The following is a 22,438-nucleotide window of genomic DNA, read 5'->3' on the forward strand; positions in this document are numbered from 1 at the left end:
CAGCTGAAAGCTTTGAGATCACGAGAAGTTGCTGGTATCTCCTGGTCACACAGCCTGGTTCTAATGGTGAGAGTTTTAGATTCTGGGTCCCCAGAAGCCTACTGCCTTTGGATTGTGATGTAATGGGTAGGTAGGATAAAAGGCTTTGCTGTGAAGGACTCAGCCTAGTGATCATAAATCAGGAAAATGTGTGTTTTAGCAGGCTAGGGATGCCATAGTAAAGTACCAAAAAGTGGGTGAATTAAAGCAATGGGACTTGATTACTCAGCTTCTGGAAGCTAGACATTGAATATCTCCGTAGGGCTGGCTTCTTCAGAGGTCTGTGAGGGAAAAACTGTTCCAGGCCTCTCCTAGAAACTGGTAGTGGCTTCAAACTACAGCTCCCTGGCTTGTAGATGCTTCCCTCTGATAACACATCTTTACCTTATTTTTTCCCCTGGCCTCTTCCCTGTACTCTTCCTTTTTTATAAGGTCATGGGGCATATTGGAGTAGGGATCACCCTGGTAATCTCATCTTAACTTGATATTTCTCTAAATACCCTATTTTCTAATAAGGTCACATTCTGAGATTCTGAGGATGCCAACATATTTTTTTAATTACAGTTTATATTCAATATTATTTTTATTAGTTTCATATATACAACATGGTAGTTAGAAAATCATGTTCTTTACAGATCAGTCCCCCCCAAAGTTTCAAGAACCCACCTGACCCATAAATAGTTATCATGATACTAGAGGCCTGTTGCAGGAAGATTCCTGTAAGAATAGGGCTTCCTCAGGCTTATTCCTGCAAGAATAAGGCTGTCTGTGGCCAGTCAGAGTGAAGTAGAGAAGGGAGCACGGGCTTCCCTCCTGTCTCTGCTGCTTCACTCCTTTCTGCAGCCTTTGGCTTTCTTCTACACTGTCTTCAGTCTTCACTATTTGCCTGTGTCTGCAAATTAACCACCATCTTTGTTGGGTTATTTTGCATACTTGCTCCTGATTAGCTGGTGGATGTGGCGGAGGGATGGTCAATTTGCATGTTTCTCTTTTATTAGTGTAGGTGATATACCATATTCCCTGTGCTGTATTCTACAGCACCTTTACTATTATGCAACTACCAATTTGCACATCTTAATCTCTTCACCAGCCTCCCAACCTTCCTCCCCTCTAACAACTGTCAGGCTGTTCTCTGTATCTATGAGTCTGTTTCTATTTTGTTTGCTTATTTTGTTCTTTAGATCTTTTTTTTAAGGGACACCTTTCCACCCATCAGAGCAGTGCTAACACCTAAGACCATCGGAAAACAGATATTTACATTACGATTCATAACAGTAGCAAAATTACAGTTATGAAGTAGCAACGAAAATAATTTTATGGCTGGGGGTCACCACAACATGAGGAACTGTATTATAGGGTCACGGCATTAGAAAGGCTGAGAACCACTGCATCAGAGTATCTCTCTTCTAACTCAATTCCCTAAAACTCTGGAGTACAATATATAATTACAAGTGTTCTTTACTTAAAGCAAAGAGGATCTGCAGTCTGGCATTAGCAAAGTAGGGAAAGGCTTGGATTGTGAACATAGACACAGGATAAGCACACACACAGTAAACACCATGAAAGCTCTGGAGACACCCACCTGTAATTTAGTTTTCAGTTCTCAGCTTTCTTGCCAATCCTCAGATTTCTGCGTGGCTGTGCTCATCCCTTCCTTTCTCAGGCTACAAGGTGGCTTTGTTCAGCACAGAAGGCCCCTCCATCCTCTGTGCCAGTGAGCCCTGGCCAGCACCCAGCAAACACAGCCAGCTCAGCAGCAATGGTCTGGCTCTAGCTTCCAGGAACCTTTAGCTCTCTTCTCAGATGGGACAGGTGAGTAGAAGTAGTCCAAAATAAAGAAATAGTTTCTTAGGGCCCAAAGGGCAAGAAGTAGCTAGTCAAGAAAGGAGTGAAAGGCTTTAAATGTCCAAATTTGAGAATTATTTAAAATGGTAGAAAATTGCCTGCATTCTGAAGGGGTACTCTAAATGAGGAGATGATTTTTCTCTTAAGTCCCAAGATGGTCAGTCAGAAAATAGTGGGATCCAGTGGTCAAACCTACACAGAAGTATTTTATTGTTTACACAACTATGCTAGATGGCTTTGGGAGTGAAGTAAGTGTATGTAAGGCACATATGTGCTCACATGGCACTTCAACTGTAGTTCATAATTATACATGGCATGTCAGACCTAATCACAAATTTAAATGCCAGTTAGTATTACACAGCCTCTATGTTCTTAAAGATTTTTCAAGAAAGGTAGGTTGGCAATGATAGAGATGAACCTTATCTGTGCTTTGAGCAATGGGGTAGGTTTTGAGGAAAACAAGAAAGAAGATTCTAGGTAGGAGAATATTCTGAGTAAAGAGAGGAAGGGGCTAACTTTAGGAATTTAATATCTCAGTTTTTTTCCTGAGCCCTTATCTGCTTGTAGTGGGAATCAGCACAAGAATATATTTTCTAGTTTACTGAGATATGGGATTTTTCCCCCTTTAAAATGCCAAGAAGAATTGTGTCCTATTTTTAGTTGGTATTCACACTGGCCATATTTTGCAACAGGTGTTGATATGAAGTTTCACTTGTAAGCGTCAGGTATGCGCTCCTTCTTGGGCATGTTTTTGATGTCCAATCTAGCAGTTTTTATGTCCCTCACTGGGCTGTGCAACCTCCAGCAATTAGCTTTACAGACTTCAATGCACTCACAATCCACAAAGAAATTTGCTTGGTATTTCTCAAATTAGAACCAACCACTTCCATATCACAGATGCATTATCTCAGATTTGCTTTCCCTGCCTTGAGTGATATGCTGGGATAATGGCTAGACAGATGCATTGGCATTTTAGATTTAAAAACTCTTAGGGTTTAAAAGGAAAAGTGGATCTTCATCTGAATTATATTCTCGTCTATACATTTTAAGTCTCATTAATGATAAGAATCACTTATTTGCAATTTGAAAGTTTAAGTATTTCTAAAAGCCAAAAGTTTTTACTTTTTATAAGTTGGCCTACAATCATTCTTAGAGACTAAACTAAACCTGATGTGACATGAGATTATAATCTTTTCCTTAACATTACTTGCTGTAATTGTTTAGACATGCCACTGCCAGTGCCATATGTATTCGGTCATGTGATGCTACATTATTCTGAGGTCATAACCTTATATATAGTCTCTGTACATCACTATCCTTCAGAAATTCTGAATACCAAAATATATAATACCTGGCCTTTTAGGTAATGGATTGTGAAACACTAAAACTGTCTTATAATTTTTGAAACAATACATTTTAGCACAGATAAAACTAGTGAATTATAAAAAACAAATGTATAGATCTGAGAATGGTCAGATTCTGACCTAGCAAAGATTAAGGCACTTGGAAAATTGTGAGGAGGGATTTCAACAATGTTTCTGCTTATCTGTATTAAAGCTCTATCCTCCAGGTGTTATCCTCATGACAGGTGCATTTTACCTGCAGGAAACGGGATGGTATTGATGTACTATCCTATTTAATAAAGCAATAATATGCAAATTGACCCTCATAACCAAACAAGATGGCTGCCTACAACCAGGCTGGCAGGGGGGTTAGTGAGGGACTACGGAACAACTGAACAAGCAGGATGCATGGGGTGACCAGGCCAGCAGGGGGGTTAGTGAGGGACGACCAAAAGACTGAACAGCAGGCTGAGTGGGGCAAACAGGTTGGCAGGGGGGACAATTAGGGGTAACCAGACCAGCAGGTGGGACAGTTGGGGGGGAAGTTAGGGGCGATTAGGTTGGTAGGGGCTCAGTGAGGGTGACTTGGCAGTTGGGGAGGTGCAGATGGGGTCGACTAGGCCAGCTGGGGGACAGTTAGGGGCAATCAGGCTGGTGGGACTGGGCAGTTAGGGGCAATCAGGGTGCACCCCTGCTGTCCTTTCCCTCCCTGGGATTAGGCCTAAACCAGCAGACAAACATCCCACAAGAGGACTCCAATTGGATAGAGTACAGGTTGAGTTGAGGGAATCCCTCCTCCACGAACAAATTTTATACACTGGGTCTCTAGTATTAATATAAATATATATTCATCATTATTGAAATTTGTTAAAAAATACTCATTTAACATGAAAGTCAATGCTTATGGACTAAAAATTCAAAAAATAAATGTACATAAGTTATTTAAAAATTGATCTCTAAAATCAATGCAATTAAACCTATTTCAGAGAGATTTCTATAATGGTATACAAAAGATTCTTACCAGTATTAGTTAGATTAGGCTGATATATCAAAATACTGTAGTATGAGTGGCTTAAACAGCAGACATTTATTTCTTATAATTCATAGACTGAAGTTTGTAATCAGAATGCCACCATGACTAGGTTTTGATGAGGACTCTCTTCATGGAATGCCAACAATGCCTGCTCACTATGTCTTCACATGGGGGGGGGGGGGGGGGAGAGAGAGAGAGAGAGAGAGAGAGAGAGAGAGAGAGAGAGGGAAAGAAAGAGAAAGAAGAGATCTGGTGTCTCTGTTCTTCCTATAAGAGCACCAGTTCTATCAGATTAAGACCACATCGTGCCGAAACCGGTTTGGCTCAGTGGTAGAGCATCAGTCTGCGGACTGAAAGGTCCCAGGTTCGATTCTAGTCAAGGGCATGTATATTGGTTGCGGGCACATCCCTGGTAGGGGGTGTGCAAGTGGCAGCTGGTCGATGTTTCTCTCGCATCGACGTTTCTAGCTCTCTATCCCTCTCTCCTCCAATCTATAAAAAGTCAATAAAATATATTTTTAAAAAATAAATAAAATGGAGCACAGAATTAAAAAAACAAAAAAAAAAAAACATCATTCTGCCAAAATCGGTTTGGCTCAGTGGCAGACCATCGGTCTGCGGACTGAAAAGTCCCAGGTTCGATTCTGGTCAAGGGCATATACATTGGTTGCGGGCACATCCCCAGTAAGGGGTATGCAAGAGGCAGCTGGTCGATGTTTCTCTCTCATCGATGTTTTAGCTCTCTATCCCTCTCTCCTCCTCTCTGTAAAAAATCAATAAAATATATTTAAAAAAAAAAAAGACCACATAGTTCTAACTTCATTTACCTAACTAGAGGCCCAGTGCATGAAATTTTTGCACAGGTAGTGTCCCTAGACCTGGTCGATGAACAGGCCAATTAGGTTTCCCCTGCATCTCCCTGCCTCCTCCTTCTATAGCTCCATTAGTGTCCTGCTGCCACTGGTTGCCTGCATGTTCTGTACCATCCCCTGGTGGTCACCATACATCATAGAGAGTAATTGAACTCCCAGTCTCACCAGAGGTAGAGAGCAGTTGGGAGCCAGCAAGCCAGCATGCAGAGTGGCTAGGGGCAATAAGGTAGGCAGGACACTTTGCATATTAGTCTTTTATAGATATAGACTGGTGGCCCATTGCATGAAATTTGTGCACAGGGGATGGGGGGTTTGCCTCACTCTAGCATGTACCTTCTCCAGTTTGGCAGTTTCTGATGTCTTACTGCCAGTTTACAGAGATTGGACCTAAACCAGCAGTCAGACATCCCTCTCACAACCTGGAACTGCTGGCTTCAGCCACTCACCTGCCTGCCTGCCTACCTTATTGCCCCTAACCACTCTGCATGCTGGCCTGCTTGCCCCCAACTGCTCTCTACCTCTGGCCTGCTCTCCCCCAAATTCCCCCCCCTCGCCAACCAGATCACCCCCAACTGCCAACCCTGCTGGCCTGCTCTCTCCCACCTCCCCTCCCCAGGAGCTTGATCACCCCAAACTTCCCCCCTGATGGTCGGCTCACTCCAAACTGCACCCCCCTGTTAGTTCTTATCATCTACAACTGACACCCACTGATAGCCTGCTCACATCTAACTGGCCCCCATGCAGGTCTGCTTACCCCCAACAGCCATTGCCATCCCATCTTGGCCTGATAATCCTCCATAACTAAGGTTCCAGCCCCTCCTTTTTTTCTTTTTCTTTTTTCTTTTTTTCAGTGCCTCCTTTAGTGGAGGCCAGGGCTGGCTGGAAGGAAGTATCTAGTCTGAAAACAAGTATCTAGGATTTATTTTTCTTCTATAATTGAAATTTTGTAACTGAGTGGAAGCCAGGGCCTTCCAGGGTGGGAAGATTGAATTCATCCATTGCTAGGGGCAATCCAAGCTTCCTGCTCAGCTCTAGCTTCGTGGCCAGCCACCATCTTGGATGGGTTAATTTGCATACTCACTCATGATTGGCTGGTTGGGCGTGGGTTGTGGAGTAGTGGTTAATTTGGATGTTTCTCTTTTATTAGTGTAGATTACCACCTAAATTCACTGTCTCCAAATATACTTGATTTGGAAGTTAGAGCTTCAACATAAAACTTTTGAGAGGACACAATTTGGTCTATAGCATTACCTATGAAAAGCAGTTTGCTTACTTCTCTAATTATGAGTTTTCTAATATACATATAAAATGGATACAATAGTTCACCTTATAAGATTATAGTGAAAATTATGGCCAAAATTAAATGATGATCAACAAAAATTACCTTACTAATTACCTTACTAATTACTAAATTACCTTTTATGCATGTAGAAATCATTATATTTTATTTTATATAAAATACAGTGGGGCATTACACAAATCCATGTTATTATTGTGAAAGAAGATTTATAGATTGCAAGGCAGAAAGTGACAGTTATTTTAAAAGGATATGTATTGACAAATTTTTTACTATTTAATATCAAATGTTGGCATAAAAATATGGATTTTTATAGAAAGGTAACGAGTTTTAAAGAAAACATTATTTAATCCTGCTACCTCTAATCATATTACACAATATTGCTAAGCTGAAAAGCAGTGCTAAGTGAAAGTTTTAAATATCTTTCTACCTAAAAAATGAGATGTAATGACTATATTGAAAGCTTTGATTTTAAGTAACATATTTGAAATTTTGAAAGCACAGATTAGTAATATCAAAATACTGATATAAAATATACACACAATTTCAATCTTAAAATTTATATACATATTAAACATTTTTATACATAGTAAAAGATTATGTAATTTTCAGAAAGCTTTATATTTATATAGCATATATATTAATTATTAATAATTTAGAAGTAACATTATTATAATACTTTGCCTAAGACTAGGGAAATCTCTAAATTTTAAAGCTCTGTACTCCATTAATTGGTCTCATATTCTGTAGTTAGCCAGAATAGCATCTTAAGTGCCTGAAATTGTGAATGCCATAACCTTTTGTGTCTAGTGTATTTGTTTACTGGAAAAGGGGCTGCTCACAAACAAATACACTAGACAAGAAATATGAATTTAGAAGGCATGGGGGACCAGGCAGGAAACCTTTCTCTAGTGGAGAGGCTCCATTGGGGCCCGGGCCCTGTTAGCTTTTATTCAATTTTAGAATACACACCCTGCTCTTAGTTAGAAAGGCAATCCAATAACAGACAGACTATCTTAAAGGTCAGTAAATATTTACTTTGAGACTATTAGGTCAGGAAATTGCTTGAGCCACCATTATCTCAAAGAACAATTGGTGCATAGCTTTAGCCCTTGCTAAAGGTCCATCAGCCTTCCAAGTTCCTTGTTGCACTTTTATGATAGTGTTGACAATGGACAGCTTCCAGCATGAAATGACCAGGCTGTGGACACACATCAATGAAAATCCAAGAAAAGAGCCAAAGTATTTGCATATTTCAGTCACTGCAAAAGGGTTATATAATTTAACACATGCCTATAGACAGACTACATAAAAACATGTCAATGGGGGAAAAATGGATAATGACTTAAATATACAGTATATAAAAAGGATATTAAAATGGCCTATAAATGAAAAGGTGCTCAATTTCATCAATCATCAGATAAATGCAAATTATAGCCATGATAAGATATCTCTGCATACACACCAGAAAGGCTAAGACAAAAAAGACACATGATTAATGAAAGCATGAAGCCTATAAACTAACTACTAAATAGAGCGTAATTTTGATTAACCAGTTTAGAGATCTGTTTGACAATATCTAGTATTCTAGTAGAACTTCTGAACCCAATATCCAAGCCAACCAAAGACTTACATAAGACTGCTCATGATGTCACTATATAAATTAGCTCCAAAGTGGGAACTATAATCAACAGTAGAATGGATAAATGAGTTGTGGTACATTTTCAGCATGGAATTATAAAGAAAAAAAATTTAACACTAAAATTTCATGTAAATCTAACAAAAATGTTTTAAAAAATTAAACATTTAAAAAAAGAATACCATATGGTTTTATTTATAAAAAAGTTTTAAGGAAGCTTATTAATTTATGATATTAGAAATTAAGAGACACAATCTTGGCAGGGCTAGTCACAGATGGAAACACAGGGTTTCTTCTAAAACACTAGTGGATTCTGTACTTCCATCTGGAATGTGTTTATGCTAGTGCAGTGGTTGGCAAACTGCGGCTCGCGAGTCACATGCGGCTCTTTGGCCCTTTGAGCGTGGCTCTTCCACAAAATACCACGGCCTGGCTGAGGCTATTTTGAAGAAGTGGCATTAAAAGAAGTTTAAGTTTTAAAAAATTGTCTCTCAAAAGAAATTTCAATTGTTGATAATTATCTCTGTTGACTAATGAGTTTGCCAATTACTGTGTTAGTATGTTCATTTTCTAAATAATTATCAAGCTATCTACTTATGATATGTACAGTTTCCCACATGTATTTTATACTCAAATAAAATATTTCTTTAGAGGAGTATGTGCCCTATTGAATTGTTCGTCAAATATTGAAAAGTCAAGAAACATTTTCTGCTTAAAAATAATGTGATACCTTACTCAATAAAGAAATTAATTTTAAAAAGTAATGTAGTCAAATGACTGTCTTTTGCCTGGTTTCTCAGAGAGAAATGATGTCTCTGTCCCCTCCCAACAAGGGGACAAGAGTGCCTACTCCTCCCCATCTCATCTTATGACAATAATTTTGGGTCTGGCAAACTGAGATTTTTGTAGTTATGAAGAAAAAAAAAGTTGCCCTGACTGGTTTGGCTCAGTGGATAGAGCATTGGCCTGCAGACTGCAGGGTCCCAAGTTCTATTCCAGTTAAGGACATGTACCTTGTTAGGGGGCACATCCCCAGTGGGAGGCACTGTACAAGAGGCAGCTGACAAATGTCTCTTTCTCATTGATGTTTCTAACTCTTTATCCCTCTCCCTTCCTCTCTGTAGAAAATCAATAAAATTATATTAAAAAAGAAAAAAGTTGCCGAAACCGGTTTGGCTCAATGGATAGAGCGTCGGCTTGGAGACTGAAAGGTCCCGGGTTCGATTCCGGTCAAGGGCATGTACCTTGGTTGCGGGCATATCCCCAGTAGGGGGTGTGCAAGAGGCAGCTGATCGATGACCCTCTCTCATCGATGTTTCTAACTCTCTATCTCTCTCCCTTCCTCTCTGTACAAAATCAATAAAATATATTAAAAAAAAAAAAAGAAACTTTACATTAAAAAAAAAAAAAAGAAAAAAGTTAAAATATAATAAGAATATTTTTATAACTACATTGAACTTAATTTCCAAGAAGACTCTCTTAAAATTTATTACATAGATTGGTGATATTATCACAACTTTATTGCAAAATCACACACCAATATAAATCTCATTTTGCCAAGTAGTGCATGCTATTCTGAAACAGGTGTTTTTGAAGACATCAAGTCATTTCTTACCTGTATTTTTACAAACTTAGTCTTGGTTTCTCATGCATGTTGATGAGAAAGAACAAAGGAAGAGGCTTATGAGTATCACTTTCATCCACTACAGAAGCCATGGCTCTTTCTTCAAACCCATTATTCTTAAACATTCTGGAAATCGTGCTACCAGTGAGTTTTCCAGCTTTATTCGAGAGGTCATGTCTGTGGTCACACAGGTTTTCTGATGTCTGTCCATCTCTTAGTTAACTTAGTATACTAATACAGTGTTTAAATCATTGTCACCTTCCTCACCTGGACTATTCCCCAAGATAAGACTATCTCTTTCACTTTAGACAATTCATACTTCCTTAATTTGCCCAATAGTCACGTATTCACAGCCTAAAATGTGAAAACAAAAGCATCAATATGGTAACTAATTACATGTGTCTAGTTTGTGGTAATTAGTTGTGAAGGGCATTTATTTAACATGCCCCCTCTGAAGCAATAGAACATGATTGCAAATGACATGTGTGACGTCCAGCAGTTTTTATCCCCCAAAAATGTTTGCAGATATTATACTGGGAAGTGGGGACGTGGAGGCAAAGTGACAGCTCCCGTCACTTAATGAGACATTTATTAAGAAACTAGGATGGATAATAAGCTGCAAATTAGCCATAATATAAGTAATCAGCAGAGATGTCACATTGGTAAAGGAAAAATGATAAACAACCAAATGCTCATCCCTATCTTATCAAAAAGTACCTGCAGTTCATTACTGACCATAATTTATGGAATCCCAAGGTGTAGTCAGAGAAGTGTGTGTGTGTGTGTGTGTGTGTGTGTGTGTGTGTGTGTGTGTAAGTGTATTCATCAGTACTAGCCTATGTCATCTCAATGTATATTTCATAGATTCAGTACTAGCCTATGTCATCTCAATGTATATTTCATAGATTCATTTAATCACACCTTTGAGGTTTATAATTTTACACAAGTACCATGGGTTGTAAGTTAAAAAGTATCAGTAGACTCTGAGACTTCATGATGTGAAGATAAAAGTTAAAAACTTATATTCTAGGAAGAGAATCAATACTGTAAATATTTTCAAGTACTCCAATGAGTTCATAAACATATTAAGAAGGAAATCACTAATTGTAATTATAATAGAATTCTGGACTATGTATACACACCCAATAATGATATAGAAGGAAAAGACATATAATGAGTGCTTAAAATCCTTATTTCAATATTAAAAGGGTTTAAGTAAGATTAAGGTGTTATAAAATGACAGAAAATGTCATATTTGAGACATACATGTTTCATAGCAACTGAAACATATTTTGAGACATACATGTTTCACAGCAAGTGAAACATGTAAGTCTCAAAATATGTTTCACTTGCTGAAGCTGTGAGAAGCTATTAAAGTTGTCCCCAAAGAGTTTACAGCTTGAAAAATCATCTTATTTATACCAGGCAAATTTCCCATCTGTTTACATTATGAGGTTACTCAAGATAATAAATATTTCATTCTGTTCTTCCCCCCAACTTAAACATTTTACATGGAGCCAGAAAGATATAAATAAATTAGTAAGTACACTGATTTTTATTTTTTTTTTTGCTATAATATCTTGTATATGGAGACAGGAGAGTGCTTTTGTAAGCACCATATCCAGCTGTTCAGCAAATGAAATTTATATTTCTAGAAAGATCTTTAGGCAAGTTGAACACTCCCAAGGGTTCCAACACAGGGATATCAAATAGATGTTAATTTACTGAAAGTGTAAACGAAGGAAGGAAGGAAGGAAGGAAGGAAGGAAGGAAGGAAGGAAGGAAGGAAGGAAGGAAGGAAGGGAGGAAGAAAGGAAGGAAGGAAGGAAAGAAGGAAGGAAAGAAGGAGGAAGGAACAAATAAGTAAACCTTTATTAGGTGAAGTAGCAAATCACAGAACAATATGTTGTCTTAAAGTTTCCAGCCCAGTCAGTGTGGCACAGTGGTTGAGTGATGACTTATGAACTAGGAAAGAGATCATGGTTCTATTTCGCAGTCAGAGCACATACGCTGATTGAGGGTTTAGTCCCCAGTATGGGGCTTTACAGGTGGCAGCCAATCAATGATTGTCTCTCATCATTGATGTTTCTGTCTCTCTCCCTTTCTACTCCGAAATCAATAAAATGTTTGTTTTTTAAAAGACGTTTCCAGAATCCAGGGGATCATTAAAATGCAAATATCTGATACCAGCTTGATGTATCCCATTTTTTTTGCATGTGTTATAGGCCTCCATGTCTTCTCCTTGTTGAATAAATCACATATTATGCAATCCTAAAAACAAATTTTTAAACATTCTCTTTAAATTCACTATATGTTCACTGATCTGAACAAAACATTTAAAAGGTTTCATGCTAAAATTCCATCTTTTCTTCTAGTATTCTCAAAGGACCATTACAAATGAACATGGAATTATATAATAACATGTAGAAGAGAAATATTTATGTGCTACATACAATCTCATTTAAATGCTTACATGTAAACAAACATCATATAATATCATATACAATGTGACATAATACATCTCAAGTAGTTTTCATCTGAAAGCATATTGAACTCATTTTCAGGTTGCTTTCTTTAACTTAGTAATATTTAGTTAAGTTTCCATTATTCCTTTTCATGGCTTGATAGTTTATTTTTAGTTCTACTGAATAATATCTCATTATCTGAAGGACATCTTGGCTGCTTCCAGGTTTTGGCAATTATGAATCAAGCTGCTGTAAACACCCTTATGTAGTTGGGTGTTTTGTTTGTTTGTTTGTTTTGTTTTTGTTTGTTTGTTTGTTTCTGAACATAAATTTTCAACTCCTTTAAGTAAATAAATACCAAGGAGCACAGTTGCTGGATCTATGTTATGTTGAACTTTGAAAGAAACCCACTACACTATCTCCTAAAGTGACTACTATTTTGCATTCCCACCTGCAGTGAATGAACTCTCTCATGCTCAGCAGCATTTGGTGTTAGTGCTCTGGATAAAGGCCATGCTAGTAGGTGTGTCATCTCAATGTTTAAATTTACATTTTCCTAATGTCTTAGGACATGGAGCATCTTTTCAGTGCTTCCTTGCCATCTGTATATCTTCTTTGGTAAGGTGTCTGTTGAGCTCTTTATTTATTTTCTAATTGGGATTTTCATTTTCTTACTGTTGAGTTTTAAGAGAGTATTGATTGCCAAAACCGGTTTGGCTCTGTGGATAGAGCATCGATCTGTGGACTGAAAGGTCCCAGGTTTGATTCCGGTCAAGGGCATGTACATTGGTTGCTGGCACATTCCCTGTGGGGGCTGTGCAGGAGGCAGCAGGTTGATGTTTCTCTCTCATCGATATTTCTAGCTTTCTATCCCTCTTCCTTCCTCTCTGTAAGAAATCAATAAAATATATATATTTTTAAAAAGAGTGTATTGATCATTAATGACACATACACATAAGGAACTGTTTGACATTGAAATTGGGTCTCAAAAGAACTGGTGGCCAGAAAGGAACTCTCTACAGACTGATTCATATGCCTTTCAGCATAATGATTATTGCTTGTCTCATTTTTAATTCTTATAAGTATATTTCCAGTAGGATATGATCTCACTCATCTAGGGGAAATGGTGAACAACATAGACTGATGAACAAGAACAGACCCAGAGATAAGGAGCCATGGGTCAGACTGTTGGATCTGAAAGGGAGTGTGGGGATAAAAGGGAGAGATCAACAACTCATTTGTGCATATATATGAGTCTAACCAGTGGTAGAGCACAATAAGGGGGTGGGGGAATAAGGGGAGGTGGGGGATTGGTATGGGGGTTGAGGACAAATATGTGATACCTTAATCAATAAAGAATTTTTTTTTTTTTAAAAAAAAGTGTATTGAGTATTTTGGAAAAGAGTTCATTATCCTTGCAAAGATTTTCTCCCAATCTGTGTTTTTGTGTTTGGTTCTCTTACCAGTGTCTTTGTGAGGTAAACTTTTTAATTTGAATGCAGTCCAATTTAGCATTTATTTCTTTATGTGTTGTGCCTTTGGTATTGTATCTAAAAAGTCATTACCAAGCCCAACATCACCTAAGTTTCCTCCTATGTTATGTTCTGATAATACTATGGTTTTGCATTTTACATTTAGCTCTATGATCCATTTTGAGTTAATTTTAGTGTAGGGATAAGATCTGTGTCTAGATTATTTTTTTTTTTTTGCATGTGGATGTCCAGTTGTCTCAGCACCAGTTGTTTCAGCACCACTTTTTTCATTGTATTTACTCCTTGATCAGCAATAGAGTTTTAATAATAGTGTATCAATATTAGTTCAGCAATTGAAACAAATGTCCCACATTAATGTCAACAATAGGGGTGAGTATGGGAAAGTGTAATGTGGGAATTGTTTCTGCTTTCAGCCAAAAAGTAGACATAAAATAAAATTTAACTTTATTTTTCTATAAAAAATAAATTCCTAACTGGCTTCAACATTCATCTGTCCATCTTCTATAAGAATGTTTAGGGGACTGAATTGTACAAAAAATTATGAAACTTGGGTTTTATCCACACATGTTTTAAATATATAAACTGTTTGTTTGTTTGTTTGTTTGTTTTTAAGGAAATACATAATAATATAGAAAATAACCAAAATATATAGCATTTCAATTATTCTGTGGTTGGGGGACAAGGAGTGTTAGGATTGGCATGAGCCTTTGATACATTTTACTAGAAATGCTTTATTAGAACTGACTTTCTACAATTTGAATCTGAAGTATTCTTCTCTTGATACCTAAGTCATTGAACTTAAAGGTGTTAAGGAGTTAACAAGCAAATTAATTTGTCATTTTCAACCAGACGAGTAATTAAGCTTCAGAGGAAATCTGACTCATAATTGGAAATGAGTAATGAGCAAGTAGGATGTGAACAAAAATAAATAAGTGTAGTCATTAAGAGAGGAAGTGAGTCTAACAAGAGTCTAACTAGATCGTCACCTGCAGTACAGTCACATTGTGCAACTATGGAGTGGAAAGTATAGGTTAAGCTGCACAATATGGGTCACGGTTATGATTTTATCAGGGAGGAGCCAGCTGCTTCAATGCATAGGTGACAGGTACGTGGTCACCGATCACATTTAGCTCTTGACAACAGTAGGATGCTTTCACCAACAGCAATGAGGCATTTTGTTAAAAATCACATGCAGATAACTATACCAGCAAACTGTATTAAAGTTTCTTACTTGAGAATACTGACTGGAGCCTGCCAAAGTTTCCATCAAACTTACTAAGTATGATGGAAAGGGTATAAAAGGTCAAGGTTATAAAATTAAATCTAAAGTTCTTAAAATTTTGATCAGATTTGACATATCTAAAGATGAAAATACATGGTCTGAAAATGTCTGCCTTCTTTTCATCAATTCATGTCATTGTAGCAAGATATAGTCTCTTCATGGCCGTGAACAAGAATCTTGTAATTTTAAGGAAATATAATAAAAAGGGAGAAATCGGGGAAAATTAAAAAAGCACCAAAATGGTAAGTAGATGATATATTAATTGCTAGGTGGAGGGCGGTTTGTGTCACTGGGGATTATTTGGCTAAGTTTCCTGAACAAGGGCTGAACATGAGAGAGGCTTCGAGGGGTGGGGCAGTAAAGTTTCAACTTACAAAACTGATTTAATAGAAGTAGGTACATAAAGGTGACAGTACAGACTGGCAGTTTCTGTAGGAAAGACTTGTATGGATACAGGTGTGAGAGCTTTTCCAATGGTATAGGAAAAGGATGTGTAGAAATGGCAATGAGATATTCCCTTGAACCAACAGAAAGAGTAATTTCACCTTAAATCAACTGTTGCTTTGGTACAGGTCTTTTCCTACTAGCAGCAAGAACATAGTAACTTCTCTGTCTTAATTAATTGATTTCTGAATGTATTACAATCTGTTACCAAATTAATTCAGAAATGAAAAAATGTCTAGTGAATTATCATATTTTCTCTGTTGATCAGAGATATGTAACTTGTTCATCCCAGCATTTCTGCTCATCTGGAACAAATTGTTGGCACCAGAGAGCTAGAAACATGTGATTTTCCCTCCAATTATGCCTTTGGATCCCAGCACAGGAACTAATCCCCCTTGTTGCATGATAAATCTGACCTCCCACCACTAAGGCTCTCCTTTTCTTAGTCCTTTGCCTACAACTTGGTTGTGTTCTGAAAAGTTATTAAGTTACTCATTTTAGTTTAGTTTTTTTATTCACTACTTACTTATTGCTCCGGGCTTTTTTTAAAAAGGTATATTTTAAATATTTTTCTTTTAAAATTACTTTAGATTTGTAGAAAAATTGCAATGATAATATAGAATCACCCTATAACCTATAAAAATTTCCCCATTATTAATATCTTACATTAACATTGCACATTTGCCGTAATTGATGAAACAATGTGGAGCATTATAAAGTCCATATTTTATCAAGATTTCCTCAGTGTTTACATCTTATCAGGTTTCAAGTCCAGGATCTCATCCAGGATGCCACATTACTTTTAGTGGACATATCTACTTAGGCTCCTCTTGACCATCACCTAGAAAATGTTGAGTAGTAAGATATTTTGTACAATGTATCCAGTTGGGCTTTGGCTCAAGCTTTTTCATGATGAGACTTCAGTCCTAGGCTTTGGGAAAAAGATAACAGAGGCAAACTGTCATTTTTATCACATTTCATCAACGCGAACTATTATTGTTGATGTTGACCTTGATCACCTGGCTGATTGTATTTGTCAGCTTTCTCTATTGTAAAGTTATTCCCCCAATCCCTTTTCTACTGAATTTTTGGCAGGAAAGCAGTCTGCTCTGCCCACACTCAGTGAGTGAGGAGTTATGCTCCATCTTCTTGCTAGTGGATTCGGATTCTCTACATAAATTATTTAGCGTTCTTGTGTAAAAGAGATACACACACACACACACACACACACACACACACACACACACACATTTATTTGGTAATTTGGACTATAATCCAATACTACTTTATTTATTTTGTACATCAAATTATCCCAACTATTGGGAGCATTTCCAATTGGCTTCTGTTGTCTTTTGACATATCATCATCATTGCTTTTTAAATTTAGGTTGTGTGCTTTTTGTTTTAGTTTTAGTTTCTTACTTTCTGGTACTACAAGATTATCCATGTTCACTGTCTATATAACTAGAAGACTTGTGCTCAAAATTCATACATGGGTGGGGAGCCCTCAGCCTGACCCTCTCGCAATCTGGGACCCCTCAGGGAATGCCTGACTGCCAACTACAAGCAAAAGGAAAGCCACATTGCCATTGTACTTTAGCTGATGAAATGCAATTGGTATCCTGGAAGGGATCCTGGATCAGAAAAGAGGACATTATATGTATAAACAAAGGAAATCTAAATAAACTTTGGGCCTTGTTAATAATATTATTACTTAACTAGAGGGCGATGCATGAAATTCATGCAAGAGTAGGCCTTCCTTCCCCCAGCTGCTGACACCAGCTTCCCTCTGGCACTCAGGACTCAGGCATCCCTTGCAGCTCTGGCTTCATGCAGAAGGTCTTCCTGAAGGATGTCTGGTCTAATTAACATTTTACACTTTTATAAAGCACAATATGCTAATTAGAACAGACAGCCAAACAACCTTCTGGATGTCCTTCCAGACGTCCTTCCAGATGAAGCCACAGGCCAAGACAGAGGCGATTAGGGGTGATCAGGCAGGTAGGCAGACATGGTCAGGGGTGATCAGTCAAGTAGAGGTGGTTAGGGGCAATCTGGCAGGGAGGCAGAGTGGTTAGGAATGATCAGGCAGAGTGATTAGGACAATCAGGCAGGCAATCACTGGACATTTTATTGTGCCTATATTTTACCTTTTTCATAATGTCACATAGTTGGTATCATACACCGTATAGCCTTTCAGACTGGCCTCATTCATTCAGCTGTAGGAAGAGGTTATAGGTTAAGCCTTGGACTGACCTGCTGGCAAAGTCCCAAACAAGTCCCAGCTTAGAGGGCACAGTCCTCTAAGCATAAAGCTTGATCGTATGATTGCTCCCTAGATCTTTCCTGGATAGTTAATGGGCTGTGGGAGGGGCAGCAAATGCTGCCAAAACAAGTGAAACTTAGAAGAACATGGTAAATTATCTTTTTTGCCCCTGACTATAGATAAAGCATCAGCTTTGCAGTCTGGATCTGTTCTGTGGCCTCAGCAAGACACAGAAGATTCACCTAGACCCAACTTATTCTCTTGTCTGTCTTTTTTCTCCATCCTTCTTCGCCCATCCTCAAGCTGACCGAACCCTTGGCTGTGCTGGCGTGGCACATTCAACAATATGCATTAAACCGGTTTGGCTCAGTGGATAGAGTGTCAGCCTGCAGACTGAACCCAGTAGGGGGTGTACAAGAGGCAACTGATCCATGTTTCTAACTTTCTATCTCTTTCTCTTCCTCTCTGGAAAAAAAAAATCAATAAAATACATTTAAAAAAAAGTTTTTCTCTGTCTTTCCATGGCTTGATAGTTCATTTATTTTTACCACTGAATAATATTCCAGTGTAAAGGCCATATTATTTGATTCCAGTTACGATTTTCATGAAAAAGTCATTTGTAAATACATATGAGTACATTTTTGTGCTGACATACATTTTCAAGTTAGTCAGACAAATACCAAGTAGCACTTTTTTGAATTGTGTGGTGAGACTCTATTTGGTTTTTACGAAGCCTTCTTCCTGTTTTCTTTAGTTTTAATTGGTCACTATTAATAATTCTATTTTATCTATACCTTATGCTTTATGAGTAACATATAATGAACACCTGTCTATTTTCTGGGCATGCTAAAATTTATACTAACTGTGTTCATAAATTATCTCTAATAGAGGCAACAGCTTTATAATTTATTTCCTCCAAAGTGCTTTTTAAAAAAGTACTTAGCAAAAATTTTGGAACATTAATTAAGAAAATACTCCTCCTCAGATCCAAGATGACTGCTGATGGGATGGCAGGCTATAAGATAGTCTGTGAATGAGAGAATGAAAGGAAAGTGCATGGACATGCAAAAGAGTCTGTATTTGTGAGTGAGGGACAGCTATATTCAACAGGACCTTTGGGGACTGGCAGAACAAGCTCTCCAGGCTGGGCAGCCACTACTATGGCTGAAATCTCTCCCAGAGCAGCCAGTTCTGCCACAGAGGCTGCACCATTTTGAAGGGGAGACTGACTGTGATCAGAAGCCCAGCCTCACCTTCAACTGGGGAGATCTTGGATACCTCCAGGGACCCTACAATCACAACCCTCAGGGACCAGCTGTCTCTACTGTGATCCCACAAACACTGAGACTTCAGCCTCCCTGACCATGGTGCCTAAAATGTCTGTCCAGGGGGAGAAAAGCAGTGTTGAATATGTAGACTGGCCCTGTGCCTTCTCACAGAGCAGATAGAAGGACAGTTCATAGCAGCACAGTTTACAATAGCTAAGATTTGGAAACAGCCTAAGTGCCCATCAACAGATGAGTGGATTGAAAAGCTATAGTACATCTACAAAATGGAATACTACGCCACTATAAAAAAGAAGGAACTTTTACCATTTGCAACAGCATGGATGGAACTGGAGAGCATTATGTTAAATTAAATAGGCCAGTGGGAGAAATATAAATATCGCATGATCTCACTCATATGTGGGATATAATGATCAGCATAATTTGATGAACAAGAATAGATCCAGAGACAAATGGCAATGGAGGTGGGGGTGAGAGAGCAATTAAAGGACTTGTATGTATGCATATTAACATAACCAATGGACACAGACACTGGGGTAGAGGGGACTTGCCCATGGTGGCAATGGCTGGGGGTAGGGGAGGATCAACTGGAGAAAAAAGAGACATATGTAAAACTTTAGAAAATATAAAATTTGTTTTCCTTATGAAAAAGTCCTCTTCTTTAACAACTAAAATAAAATCAACACACATGGATGTCTTAGCTTTAATGTGTGTGGTAGTCCTAATTTGCTTTTGTCTGTGTTGAATTATAAAAAAGAAAGATTAGGTGAAAATGACAAAATAATGATCTCCAGTTCTAACTGAGTAATAACTAGCTAACTATTTGTGAGAAAAAATAGTCATAAAAGACTGACCTCAATACAAATATAAATTCAATAGAGCCCAGGGTATTGTAAATGATCAATTTCTAGTCATTATAACCCTATTCCAGTTATCATTATTAATGAATTTGTAAAGGGTAGGTTTTAATTCCCTATTAATTTCTATTGGGAATATTTTGAAATCTGGTTTACTATGCATGTTTACTGCTTTGATGTACTGAGAATAACACATAACTTTTGTCAAAAATATGTTACCTCATTCAAATCGTAAAATACCACACTCACAATAAAAGAGAGATTGTGCAGTTGTCTTATATTAAAGGAAACTAAAGTGTCATGAGCACTAAATGCAAAGTGATATCTTGGACTAACTACAGAAACTTTTTCCTATTCAGATATTTTGGGGGCAATTGAGAAATATAATTAAGATTAGATTAGATAATAGCTTTATATTAACATTAATTTCCTGATGTAGCTCATTGCACAATAATGCTCTTATTCTTATAAAAAGTATTTAGTGTTTAAGGGTAGAGACATGAGATTGCAATTTACTTTTAATGTTTCACAAAAATAATATAAACATATAGGAAGAGAAATGATAAAGATATGGTGAGTAAAAATATTAACAACTAGAGGCCCAGTGCACAAAATTTGTGCAGGGGGTGTGGGGGTGGGCAGTGTGTCCCTCAGCCTGCACCCTCTCCAATCTGTGACCCCTGGAGGGATGTACAACTGCCCATTTATGCACAATTCTGATGGGTTTGGACCTAATGGGGAGTCAAACTCATCCCTCTCACAAGCCAAGACTGCTGGCTCCTAAATGCTTGCCTGCCTGGCTGCCTGGTTGTCCCTATCCACATCTGCCTACCAGTCTGATCACCCACTAACCACTTCCCTGACAGCCTGATCAACACCTAACTGCTCCTCTGCCAGCCTGATTGCCCCTAACTGTCCTTCCCTGCAGGCCTGGTCATGCCTAACTGCCATCCTCTGCTGACCCAATCACCCCTAACTACTCTTCCCTGCAGTCCTGGTTGCCACCCCACAACTACCCTCTCCTGCAGGCCAGGATTCCCCCAACTGCCTTCCCCTACAGGCCAGGGTCCCCCCAAACTGCCCTCCCCTACAGGCCAGAGTCCTCCTCTCCCTCCAACTGTCTTCCCCTGCAGGCCTCATCTCCCCAAACTGCCCATCCCTGCAGGCCTGCTCCTACCAACTGCCCTCCCCTGCAGTCCTGGCCCTCCCAACTGCCCTCCCCTGCAGACCAGGGTACCCCCCAACTGTCTTCCCCTACAGGTCTGGTCCCTTCCAACTGCTCTCACCTCCGAGCCTTGCCCCTCCCCCCCCCAACTGTCCTCCTATACTGGCCCGATTACCCCTAACTACTCTGCCCTGAAGGCCTGCCCATCACCAACTGCCATCCTCTGTGGGCCCAGTCACTCCTAACTGCCCTCCCCTGCTGGCCTGATTGCCCACAACTACCCTCCCCTGCAGGCCATCTTGTGGCAGCCATCTTATGTCCACATGGGGGCAGCCATCTTTGACTACATGGGGGCAGGCAGCCATCTTGTGTGTTAGAGTGATAGTAAATTTGCATATTACTTTTTTATTAGAAAAGATTGTGGGATCTGAATAAAATTATATGGGGCATATTTGTATTATCTTGGAATTTTTTTATAATTCTGAAGTGATTTGAGGTTAAATAATATAAAAATGTATCATAACACTATGAGTTCCTTCTTTTTAATTCAGAAATAAGTGATCATGGCACACAGGTGCCAGGCATATAATTATTCATGTTCTGTAGCTATTTTTTCTTTGATAAGAACATTGGTCACCTCTGAGCTTTTGAATATTGCACATAAAAAAAAAGGCACTTTATGTAACAAAATTTTTAATAAAAAATATACCCTCTGATTTTGTTAATAAATTTATTGACAATGATATTGTGATTTCCCATTCATGTAGATCAGGGAGCTATCTAAAAACAAGTTGGCTTTAGTGAGACGGAAAATTTATTTATTTTTGTGTGTGTGTGTGTGTGTGTGTGTGTGTAATATATGATGGCATCCTTTAATTTTGCATTTAGAACACTTTTTTTTTGCATGGCAGAGGCCCAGACACTGGAATGCCTCTCTCTCTCTCTCAGCCAAAGCGCCTCCAGATCTCCACTGTGTTTATATTGTACCATCTTTTTTTTTTGAGCGACTTTGGCTGAGAGAGCATAAGCCCATTATTAAAATATATTCTAAACTTTGAGTGAACACAAAAGATGAAACTTACTACCCTTTGAGCCACTTGAACATTTTTACAAATGCATATTTTTCTTGAATTTGATGACTTTAAATGTTTGTTTTAGTGAGATGGGTTCAAGCTTTATGAGGAGACAGAGGGCCAACTGCTGAAAGAAGCTCCAGCTGAACATTCATGGTTTGCTGACTCCCTAAATTACCTGGTCCCCTGTTTTCCTGGGCTCCAATACTATACACATTGAAAGGAAACAGGCTTTAGGAAGGCACTGTGGATTTTCAACAGTCTGAAAAATTCAACAGAAACTGCCTCAAAAATCAGATTAAGCCTGCAGATAATGTTATGTTTGCAAACCCAAACTTTTCTATTGTAGTGAAATTTTAAAGGCATAAACCATAGCATTCTAGAAATTGCCTTTATTTAAAGGATTTGCATTGTGT

The sequence above is a fragment of the Pipistrellus kuhlii genome, unplaced genomic scaffold, assembly GCF_014108245.1.
Source record: "Pipistrellus kuhlii isolate mPipKuh1 unplaced genomic scaffold, mPipKuh1.p scaffold_m20_p_1, whole genome shotgun sequence".
In the NCBI taxonomy this organism is placed as follows: Eukaryota; Metazoa; Chordata; class Mammalia; order Chiroptera; family Vespertilionidae; genus Pipistrellus; species Pipistrellus kuhlii.